At 45.4% G+C, this 12,723-nt stretch overlaps 1 protein-coding gene across 13 annotated transcripts in view; it reads left to right on the top strand.

Annotated features, from left to right (window-relative positions):
• The window catches only part of PARP10 (poly(ADP-ribose) polymerase family member 10), an 803,115-nt gene that overhangs the window by 310,513 nt on the left and 479,879 nt on the right, over positions 1-12,723 (top strand). The gene's annotated exons all lie outside the window — the stretch shown is intronic.

Below are 12,723 nucleotides of genomic sequence, written 5' to 3'. Positions count from 1 at the left end.
ATATTCACATATACTAGATTAAAACACATGTAGTTACTGATAATCACACTAGTGAGACAGTCATTCACTCACTAACACACACATATACACACTCATCCACCCATACAGTCATGCACATATGCGGTCTTCAAAACACATACAAACAGTCAGTCATTCATGCATCTATGTGCTAAGTAATACCCTCACCAAACCATATAGACACTCATACTGATATTAAAAAAACCATCTAATAACCCATATACATACACATGTAGCTACTCGCCAACCCATGCAGCCACTTATACACAAAGTGAAACACTTATACATATATTTAAACAATACTCACTAATATTTATTTTTCGGATGGTGTCATCAGTGATGTCATGAGTGATGTCACTGACCATGTCATGAGTGATGTAATATGTGACGTCTTCAGCAGTGCATTGCACGCGCAAGTTATAGTGAGTCCAACTAACTATAACGTGGGAATTTCAATGGTTTTATGCGAGTAAAATTTCCAGCTGACTATAACTGGTGTGAAACCTATGGTTTTTTTCAGTGAATATGTATATGTATATGTGTGTGTATATATATATATATATATATATATACATGTTTGTATATTGATTGTTTCTTATGTATCTTACCTTGTATATAATCATTTATGAGATTTGCACAATGACTGTTCTTGGCATGTATTTAATTATTTTGTATATTACTAATTGTGGGATTTGGTCTTGTAGACCTTTTCTGTCTTTTTTTAAATTTTTTTTTTTAACCTTGACCTCTATGTACTGCCTATTGCTAGGGTGATGCGTATGCCACATGTCCAAAAGACCCATGGTCTCAACAAATTGGTGTAATAGTGCATATGCCTCTTCAATTGCCTCTACATGATCTGTCTGCAGCATTTGAGATAGCTAAGATCACAATCTTCCTCAACAATCAGCTGCCACTTAACCACCTGCACCAAAACGGGTCTAAGTCTATCAAGAACCACCAATGTTATGTTAGTCAATGCTTCTTCTAAAGCGCAATAGACCACTACCAGGACTTTCCTGGCGCTAAAGCTACAACAGCAGAGGCAGTAGAATAACTAAAACCTTAAAATAACCATGTTTTTAACAGTTTCTTGAAAATTATAACATTCTGGCGGGAATTAATTTGGTTCGGCAACATGTTCCAATGGCGTGGAGCATGATAAGAGAGAGAGTGGTCTCCACTGCCTGCTGTTTGAATGCAGCGGGGATATGCCATTGCTGTATTGAAGGATCTTCGGCTCCTACCCGGATGATAAAATCTTATTTAAGAATGGAGATAGACAGGGCTCACCCCATAAAAACATCTATGAACATGGCAGAGAAATTTGAAAAGGCAGATTTTTCTGATGGGTGGCCAAGGTAAGGATCTTAAAGTTAATTCTGAGGGTGAACCATAGGTATCACTACATACAAAGTGACCTGCCATATTCTTAATCACCTGCCGTCTAGTCAAGAGTGCCTCATTGGCGACAGTCCGGAAAGCACTGTCATAGTCTAAACGACTAGTTATGAGGACTTGAGTAATGAATTTTCTACAATGAAGGGGAAGCCAAGAAAATGCTTTCCTGAGCAGGCTGAACATGCCAAAACAAGAGCCACAGATTGATTTAACCTAGTCAGCTATCAAAATCTTGTCCTCTAAAAGAATGCCAATATTATTTACCGCCTGGTTTTGGCCAGGAGCAGTCACTGCTCACTAGGCCTTCAGTCTCTTGACCAGATCTCCTTAGCTTTGCCAAATGATGGAATCAGTCTTTTCCCCATTTAACTGTAAAGAATTCTGTTTCATCTTAAAGGCCACCTTCTGCACACAGATAGAAAACCTAGGTTCCATTACCTCATTATCTTGCCCAAATGAAATTGAGTATCATCTGCATAAGACAGGATCTCGCTTCCAAATAGTTCCACAATCTTTTTAAAAGGGGCCACATGTATATTGTAACGTATGGGACTCATCAAGGACACCATGGGAACCCCACAATTGTTTAGGACACTTTTCGATTTTAAAAGATGGATAGAGATCACTTGGGTCATCGTTAAGAAGGTTCCTCAGCCAGTCAATGCCTGAGCGTGCGCCCTGATGTCAGTCTCTGAATTAGAACTGCATGTGACACTGAATGGAGTGCTGCTGAAAGATCAAACAGAATCTGCATCCCAATCTGCCTTCATCCAAACGGATCCAAATTATATGGGTAGCGGCCAGAAGATCTTTTTCTGTGCAAAGGGCAGCACTAAACCCAGACCGCAAGGAATCAAAAACATGATTGTTCTCCAAGTATTTTGAGAGTTATTTATTAATCTGTTTCACCATGATCTTGCTAAGAAACGCAAGTAGTGAAATCAGACAGAAGTTAGCAAAAATAGTCCGATCTGCTGTAGGTTTATTTTAAAATGGGTGAGATGGATGCCAGCTTCCAAGCTTTTGGCAACTTAGTCATTTTCAAGGATAGGTTAAACAAATCTGTGAAATAAGGCACCAGTAATGGTGGCAAGAAGGCAAATATATAAGCTGGGCAGGATCTTCTGGTGACCCTGTTTTAACTGCAAGTAATGTCTTTTTTACCTCCTGCAGGGTAATCTGTCAAACTTTACCAGTTGACCTGGGGCATCTGGAGGAGAGACTTGATATCTCAAAGTATTTTGTAGGTGTTCTCTTTGCGGGATAAAGGGCCACATGTATGTACCTTTTTAAGGTCGCAAACAGCCTGATACGCAGAATCTGGCCATTTGCGACCCGGAAAAAGGCTTTCCAAACCAAACCCTAATTTGCAATCCCGTAACTCATTACCGAATTGCAAAATGGGTTAGCACTGCACCATTAGGAAGAGGCGTGTTTTGGACGCCCCTTCCTAATACCAAATCGTTGTAGAAATGTTTTGTGATCGAAATGCGGTAGCAAAACATTCACATTTTACCACCTACTTCAAGTAGGTGGTAACCCATTCACAAATGAGAAGTGGTCCCCAAGGAACCCCTTCTCCTATGTGAATTTATACAAAAACATTTTCCAAGAGCAGTGTTAGAAATGGAGTTGCCAATTCTACGGGGGGGGGGGGAAAAAGAGTAAGATCTGTATTATCTCCAACCTGCGATGGCAACACGCAATAACCGTGGTAATCACAGCAGGGCGCCAACTGGTGCCAGAGCAAAGTAAATCAGGGGGATTATTTACAAGGGAACAATGGGAAAAATGGTTAAGTCCATGAGTCCAAGGCTGAAATAAAAGGAATGTGTGGTCAAAAGCATGAATCCTAGGTGGACTACGTGAGGGAAAGAAAGAAATACTAATGAAGCCCAAGGGTGATCTCACAGGGCAAACTCAGGCCTTCATCCTTGGCCTCACCTAGAAATAAGCTGTAAGGGTAAAATACATCATGAAGCATAAATACCCAGCAGGGCCTGCATCCGCATCTCCTGTTGGAAGAAACAGGCGGCACCTGGTCCTAACATCTGGCATAGGCATAAACATTTCCTTAAATACCCATCTCATAGAGCAAAAATGAACTTTCCACCATCAGCAGTGTCCAGACGAGGGAAGAACACTAGGCCTCGGCCTGGGGCAGATCCGGATAAGATAACCATTAGGCAGGCAAGCACAACATGCCTGAACTCAATAACTGTCATCAACCGCTTTCGCCACGGATGGAACATCTAAAATAAATCAGGCCTAATTGACATTGAACCTGGGGCATAAACCTTAGTCAGGGAAACCAGTAGGCATGACATCAGCATGGGATGAAACATTAGTATACATTGGCAACAGGACACAAAACAAATCCAAACCCTTTACTTGGTGAAGTGCAAATTATACATTTTTGATGAAACCCAATGTTCACATTATCGTTTGTATGCAATATAGTTTTGTTCATAAAATTGCAGTGGGGAAGTTTATGGCTATTTCAATGGAAATATGCTGTTTGTGACAATGCACTACCACACCATGCTTTGATCTGTTAATAGTGTGAAATCTTAAAAATGAAGTTAGAAACAATAATGCACCCCATCCCCTGAAGAATATGCTAATGATGAATCAAGTGAGAGGCCATGTGTAGGGGGCGCAGTAACCTAAGCACCCAGCTTTAACATAAGGCTTGGCCCTAACTCATGGGCCAGGAACACTTAGAATAAAACAGCAAGGCTTCCTCCACAATAACCCTGTGGGGATAAAACATCAAGCGTAGCTTGTGAGGCATGACCTCTTCCATGGTCACCTTAGGGGAAACAATAACACATGGTGCATAGTTCCTGAGCAATACCATGGGCATCAATAACATTAGCAACAGGAGGTACCCCTAAGATAGACCAGGCCTGAATCACATTTGACCTGGGGCATGAATCTTTAGCATAAGCAGGTATCTCTCAGTAGGCAAACATATGCCACTCTATTCTTCTAGGATCCATTGACCAGGTCCTTCTGTAATAGCTTGGGACCTCAGGGCAATCCATACAGCAGGGACTCTTAGCTCCTGCGTGAGGTCAGGCTAAGAGGGGCGACCCGCTTACCACAGGACTATCTCTACTTATGAAAAACAGGCCTCCAATTCTCAGTGTGGGTGTTGCCCAGTCTAGGGGTCTCTTGTGTACATCCGGGGTTAACAGGGCCCAGTCCCGGTTTCCAAAAGAAGAGGGGGGGCGAGCACCGACCCTGTGCCCCGTCTCTAGCCCCACCTGCTGACACTGAGGGCCTAACGTAGGCCCTGGACCGATTCGGGGGACTTCCAGTCACTCTGGACCCAGTTGCTGGCTCTCCCAGGCTAATCTGTGCTCACGGACCCCTCTCCAGTCTCAAGGGGGGGGGGGGGGGCATCGACCAAATGCCCCGACACGCCCCCAACCCACTATGCAGCCGAGTCCCCACTCACCGGCAGTCCTGAGGGGGCTCCGGCTCCTCTGGGGTCTTCCTTGCGGTAGGGGCAGGCACCGACAATGTGCCTCAAGGCACCTGCCGCACCGTGCTTGACTCGCGGGGCTCTCCCCACACCCGGGGGCCCGCTCGCGTTTCAGCAGCCTTCCTCCCGACGACAGGGCTCCCTCTGCACACGGAGCCCTCCAGGTGGCAGGCCGCTCCTCTTGCTGGGGCACAGACCGGCGGGGTGGGCTCCCGCTCCGGTCGCTCTCCACGGGGCTCCCTCTCGACCACGGGGGCCCCTTAACGGCACCTATCACCCCGGCTTTACCTGGGTTCCCCCTCCCTCACGGGGACCCAGGGCTTAGGGTCGGCTTCTCTTCCTCTGGCTGCCCGGCCTGCAGCCAATCCGTGCGCGGCCTTCCGGGGGCGTTGCCGCGTGGGCCAATCTGTGCGCGCAGGGCTGGGGGGGCGGGGCTGGTGACTTCACCGGCGCCCCAGCCACATGATGCGGGCCCTGTCGCCTAACGCGGCCCTCTCCTCACTCCGGCGGCCCTCTCCTGGTACCGGGGGCCACCGCGACGCACAGCAGCGGGGGCCTCTCCAAGGTAGCGCCGGGCCGTGGCGGTGATTGCAGCAGCGTACAACCGGCGCGTGGCAGTGCCACCACTCCCCGGGCTGCGGCGGTGATGACGGCAGCAGTGAGGGGTAGGCTCCCTATTAATAATTATTTATACCGCCAAAACGCGGGGTAGGCTCCCGTGGCGCTTTTGTAGTAAATACCGTTCCCTCAGGCCACACAGGCACAGCGCTTCCGGTGGCAGGGGGGGTGCTTGTCGATTTGTAGCCCTCAGGGCCTCACAGCACTTCGGGGCTCCGCACTGCAAGTGGGCAGACAGGTCTTCCCGGCACACGCCGCTTCTTAGCTTCAGGGCAGGCAGACCAGCACCTTGGCAGGCAACAGTCCCTTTAGTAAAGCGCTTGGCAGGCACACATCGCAAGAGGGGCAGACAGACCCACAGCCAGCCCCAGGGGCACACTCCTCACCTCCTGGTGGGTGGGGGGGGGGTTCCAGTCCACAGCACCCCTTCCCTTTTTGGGCGCCTTCTCGCGCAGCACTGGCGTGGTGCTGGGTCCCAACAGCTCCAGGGACCTAAGGGGGGCCCTCCTTCTCCAGGGGCCCTGGGGGCAGAGCTTTAGCACTACTGGGCCAGGTCAACAGGTAGTGGGGGCATCATCAAGGCAGGGTGGTAGGCTCTCACCATCCCCACTGCAGCGTGGCCCTCCTCCCACACAGGAGCCTTGAACTCCTGAAGTGGTGCTTTACAAACCCTGGGGACAGTAGGGGGGTTCTGGATGGGTGCAGGGTCCAGCACACAGGCCCAAGTGGCGGTATCCCCTTGCCGCAGGTCCCCTCGCATTTATATCCCAGCTCGGTCTTCCTGTATTGTGGCACATCCCCCTTACTTATACCCTCCTCTCAGGCAGTGCCAGAACCTTCTAGTATGTGGTGACAAACTGGTCTAAACTGGCTCAGGGGGAGGAGTAGAGCACCCTGGGTGCCAGGCTTTCCTCCAAAAGCTAGGGGTGGCTGGGTACCTAACGACTAGACTGCTAACCTCCTGCAGTCAGTTGGCACACACATATCCTTGGCAGCCATTTTAAAAACACAGCATTTCACCAGGGTACATTTTACAATGGGGGGGAATTGACAAGTGCTCACACCATTACATGACATTACATATAAACAAGGCGTCTCACACCACACATGGCCTATACAGGTTTATTACCAAGGGGGAGACATTTCAAATTAGGGGGGCAAAAAGCGAAAAAGTGTGGGGGAAAAGGGCCAAGTCCAACAAGCAGGCACCCCCCTGCCTACTCTTGAAAAGTTAACAGAAAACGTTATTTGTTTTGCTAAACGCAACACATGTTTCCACAAAGGAAAACGGGCTGCATTAAAAAAAGATTGCTGTGTTTAAAAGCAGTCACAGATACGGTGGTCTGCTGACCTCAGCCGGCAAACAGCTCTGTGATTTTAGCGATTCGTAGGAGGTAGCATATTGCGACCAACCTCATTAATATTAACGAGGTAGGTTTATTTACGAGAGAATCACATAAGTCCTGGGAGGCGGGGATCAAAGTCCTGCAGGCATCCGGCTCTATAAATCTATCAAAGTCTTAATAATATTTTTGGCAGACTTGCTGGTCTTCTCAATCCGATCTGCCCAAAAACTCCTGCGCGCCTCCCTTAGATGCCTATCATAGGTTGTAAGTCCTATCCTAGTTCGATTGTATTCCGGGCAGAAGGTACACCGACTCTAAGGTGAGACCTTCTCCACAACATGTCACTGTCACTATGTTGTAGCCCAGGCTTCGAAAAAATCTACTCTTACTTGCTATGGCGTGTCTGATGTTATCAGGGTGAGCTATTTTTAGGGACTACTAGGCTGGTCCGGGGAGCTACTCAAGCTGACAAAGACAGGTGTTTTTTAATTGAGAAAGTGAAAGAACAGACACCCTTAAATCTTGTTATATTTGCTCTGCATTCAAAGACCATTTGTCTTTGCAGTCTGAGAAAGAAAAGTAAAGGCACTGTCTGACAATCGTGCTGTGTGAAATAAAAGCCTATAGGATGTCAGCTGTTTTCTAACCCATTTAAATAGCTTATAAATGAACTCTACAAATATTTCAAAATGTATTTCAGTAGTTGGGTAAAACTTTTTTTAAATTCTGAAGCGTGATGAAAAAAATTATTTTAAAAGGATCAAAACAAATCCAAACCTTTTACTTGGTGAAGTGCAAATTATACATTTGTGATGAAACCCAATGTTCACGTTATCGTTTGTATGCAATATAGTTTTGTTCATAAAATTGCAGTGGGAAAGTTTATGTCCATATCAATGGAAATATGCTGTTTGTGACAATGCACTACCACACCATGCTTTGATCTGTTAATAGTGAGAAATCTTAAAAATGAAGTTAGAAACATTAATGCACCCCATACCCTGAGGAATATGCTAATGATGAAGCAAGTGAGAGGCCATGTGTACCCAGTATGTAGGCTAGATTATTATTATTATACATGGAGAAAAAAGTTCAGTCTATTAATCTTATCTCCTTCTCTACCTTCTAGTTATCATGGCTTGGTCAGTTGTAACAGTTAAAACGTCTGAGGCTGCTCTTGCACTACTGTCCAACAAACATCGAATATTGCCCCATCCCCCTATTCTTCACCAGGCACCCCAAATTATGCCTAGATGCGCCACAGGCTTATAACTATCCGCCTCCCAAATTCACAGGGAACATATTGCTCAATTTTTCCATTGGAAACTCTTACTTCAATTGTTAACTCGGCTTTTTAAATGCGCCTGTAAACCTCCCTCCCCCACAGTTTCTGTATGCACCCATTTCCGGCTCCTCCCGGTCTCTCGCCCCTTGATGTACCGCTACACATGTACCAGAAGCCATGGGACACTAATGTACTCGATTTTACCTTCCCTCCAAATAACATTTGGGTTATATCAAACACTGACTTCTTTCATGTGGAGTTCCTGCCCTAATCCTCTGGAGTATCCCGCATTGTTTTCATTTGGTGGTCTCCACTTTCCACCCCTCTGCGTATGGACAGAAAAGTGCATTCACCAGTATCCCCTCACCTGGCTCCTCTTGTCAAAATATCTGGAGTCCATGATTTTGGGATGACCCTGTTTTTTTTTCCCTTGCATTTCTGCTTGGTTACAGATTCCCAGTCACTCTCCATTGCTACAATGGTCCAGGTTGTACCTCCTCTATGATGCACAGCTTGGTGGGAGCAGCATAATCTACTTTTCCCCCTCTGCTTTCTTTTGACTTTCTCAAAGCTACACCTCTGTTTTTATACTGCATGCAGTCTGGACAGGTTCTATTTGTGTTTTCGTATTACAGCTGTCCATTTTCTGGTGGTCTTCAGTATAATGTCTCTATTTTGATGGTTAAGGTTCCTGCCAATACTTTATTGGGGAGGTGCCCTGGGTTTTGGAGGCAGGATTTGGAGTCCTGTGAGCCCTTTCTGCTGAATACAATTTGAGTGCTTTGGGCTTGAGCGTTTTTAGCACCCATTGCTCCACAAATACTTCAACACTTGGGCCCTCTGCTCTTCCTGGCACCCCAACATTCTTGTATTGCTCCTTCCTGATCTCCTTTCTACATCTTCCATTTTCTATGTATGATCTCCTTTTTGTTCTGCAGCTACCGGAACGCATTCTGCAGGGTGCGAATCAGATTAGAACAGAAGCGCTAATATCCCAAAGATAACAATCCTGATTTAGGGATTTTAATAAAGCAATGTATACCGTGTATATTATTTTCAATATAAATTCAGTACACGAGACCTCAAAAGGTCCTATTGCAAAGTAGTCATGCATTCATGTGGTGAACACTTATTATTTTTCTTTAAAATCTTAAGTCAATCAGCCTAGTTTTGTCCGTAAGGACTTCATCAGAATTCACCACATGATTGTGTGACTCCTTTGTAAAATAACCTTTTTATGCCTCTTGTACTAAATTTATATTGAAAAGAATATACAGGGTATACATTGCTTTATTAATATCCCCAAATAGGGATTGTTATATTTGGGATATTAGCGCTTCTGTTCTAATCTGTTTCGTAATTTGCTTACCACATGAGGCGTTAGCAGTGTGTTAACGAACAGTCGAGCGCTCACAATTGTAATTTAATGATTATAGTCACCCATACTAGTGCGACCATCTGACAGCCCACACTACTTTGTTTCTGCTTTTGTTGGCATTCTGCAGGGTCTTGTTGACCTCCATTTGCACAGCAGTAGGTGCTTGTTCACTACATGTGACTTTCACTAATTGTTCTGAAATTTGCCCTCAATAGATTAACTTCAGTTCTCACCAAGCCTTTTTGGACTCTAAAATTGTTTTAGTGGTTCCCCCATTTCTTCTAGTGGTTGAGAGGTGGCTATATATTTTTTTGGTACTTGGCTCTGTAAATCTCTTTATTTTGTTTTGCCGGGCAGAGTTTCCCTCCTTGTCACTGCCCATTAAGGGTGGGTGGAATGCTAACCTTCATGCAAGGCAGCTGCAGTCTGCCATTCAGTGTTGCGTGTAGGCCCCTGCTGGTTCTCCCTCAGACATTTTTTTAATTCACTTACAATCTAGTACTGTTATTCCAGGTGAGGATTAAGGGACCAACTACCAGGGTATCACACCCTGTAAGATGAACAAGGGGCTGTTGTATTGGCTTGTTGGTTTTCCTTGTTGTTTCTCTTCTCTCTAGTAAGTATCCTTGGGGCCCAGATGTGTCCCATTCAGTGCCTCCGCCATTACTATTATAGTCCTTCCTCTGCTCTATTCTCTTACTGGACTATGGTGGGGGATATGGGGAAATGCCTGCTAGTACATCAGAAGCCAGACTTGACCCAGGTCTTTTCTCTCTCCCCTTAATGCAACGGTCCTGCTTCCTCCTGTAGTCAAGCCTCGATCTCGCGCCCCTTTCTTTCATTTCTTTCAGCTGCACCTCTGAGCAGGCAGGTCCTCAATGTATCTTAGCTTGGGTTTTCCTGGTAGTGTCTGGTCAACGATGTTGGGAGTTACTGGTCTCCATTCCTACCCTTTTCAACTTCAGCCAAGGTTTCCATCCTCTCTGTAGAGTAACTCACTCTTATGCTTGTTGCGTATTTCTCAATTGCTACCTTCTCTGCCTCCTCTCCAGCGTAGGCCCTGGGTCCACTACGATTGTAGACCTTGTTGAGCCTGCCCCGGCACTCTCCTGACCATTTTTAGGATTGCATGCCTCCAAGTTTCTGGTCTGCCGTATTCCAATCTGCCTTTTATTTTGCTGGCCAAAGCACTCGTTTTTACAGGATAAGGAAGGTTTCCTTATTTATTCGAATTTGATTCAGAATTTAGTAGCGTCTTGTTACTGAAACTATTTGTCTTAAATATAATAATCAGTTTGACTAGACACCCCCATTATTTCTCCTACTCTGTCATATTGTTAATGAGTTTTCTACTAATGATCATTGGCAAAGAGAAGTGAAAAAGGAAAATCTTAGTTCATCTGAACGAGCCTGGCTCTGTAGTAACTAACCATGTAAAAAAGAATTTATGGTGAAAACATCCTTATAAATTCCTGCTCTCTGATTGGAGACCCCGATAAATTCCATCTCGGAATATTTTGTTCAGTTATGTAGTTTTGTAGTATGACCTGAAAAAGGGTGGCCATCCCACTGCTGTGGTTTTCTATTTGTGACGGTCATCAGAATCCCATGTATTTGAGCATTTTTGCATCTGCATCTTCCAAGTTCTTCCTACCTTTAATTCAGGTTGATACATTGCGATTGAGATCCACTATCAATTTGTTGCAGGTCCGCGTGTGGAGTTGTGGGCCACTTGCATTACCTGGCGGTCTTCCGCCTGGCTCCTTCATTGGTTATGAGATTAATATTTTAGTGGAATCGGCCGATAATTATGTATTTTCTCCAGCCACATGTACCTCCAAACCAGAGTAGTTACCATCCAAAGAGAAGGCCAACTGTGCAGTCTATATTTGGCTGTGTGATGAAGCCTCCACTTAAGGTCCTTTCCGTGGGGTGGGGAACAGCAAACAGTCCTCAATCCACAGGCGCCACATCTGCGGTACCAACATTCCTCGCCGAGATGCAGATGTTCCCCACACCTCTACTCTGTACCATACACTGCCGCCATCTTGAAATCACGTTGATGGGAGCCCTCATTAACCAAGAAACAATAGTAAGCAGGCACCGCTTCCAGATGAAAGTTCCCATTGATGGCCATTGGGGTTCTTTTTTGTCACTCTGCTTTTTAAGATTGGCCTTACCTGTTCAATAGCACTTTTCAACCCAAATCTGTTGTGGCTGTGATTTTATGGGGGGTTCAGGGTAAATATCTGCTGTTGCGGCTTTTGTCAAGACAAGCCTAATGCCAGTGCTTCTTCGGTGTGCATCTGTAGACTACAACTATAATTTACAAACTTGTAGCGCAGAAGCTTGGGGTCATGGACCATAGTAGGGATCTGTGGGATTGTTCATGTATGAGGCACCATGCATAAGATAATATAAAAATAATAATCCACATTTGTAAAGCGATAACAATCACCCATAAGGGTCTCTAGGCGCTGGGGGCTGTCAGGAAGATTAAGCCAGCTATTGCCCAGAGTCACATGGTGCTGGGCTAATCTGCCGCCGGTGCCGGAGATCGAACCGTGATCCCCAGATTCTGGCGTCAGTCGCCCTGGCCACGGCGCCACACCTCTTCCTATACAGGTGGTGAGACGATTGTTTAAAGACTGAACTTACTTTGCTGTACTTGGGCTAAGGCCTGTTGTAGATGGAGTTTGGACAGTCAGTAATGTATGCACACACAATATTAGTAATGTTTATTTGGACAAAAGTTAATAAAAGATATATATATTTTTTTTAACTCCTTTACAAACTGCATTAACACTGCAGCATTAGAGCTACCCTGCACAAAAAACCCAAACCCAATGGCAACAGTAACTCTACAATTACCTTGCCATATCTGCAATGCACCATTACAATTCTACACCTACAGTGCAACTACAACCAAACACAAGAGATTGCACCCTAACTATATGTTAAAGCGAGCACAGTGTCGAGCCGAAGCTTCATGTTGACGAACACATTCGTGAAGTTGCAGCTTTAGTTTGGTATTTTGCTTGGCTATTGATGTTGTGCTTCTATTTTTGATAGATATGAGAGTGGAACAATAGATCGAATCTAGTTAAGTTGGAATCTGGGTTTAGAACTAGAAGTTTCCTCAGTGACCGTTTAACCACTAGAGTTTAACCACTCTCCAAAAGTGTAG

This window comes from Lissotriton helveticus, chromosome 4_1 (assembly GCF_964261635.1).
Source record: "Lissotriton helveticus chromosome 4_1, aLisHel1.1, whole genome shotgun sequence".
Taxonomy (NCBI): Eukaryota; Metazoa; Chordata; class Amphibia; order Caudata; family Salamandridae; genus Lissotriton; species Lissotriton helveticus.
This window is presented reverse-complemented; position numbering and strand designations above follow the sequence as displayed.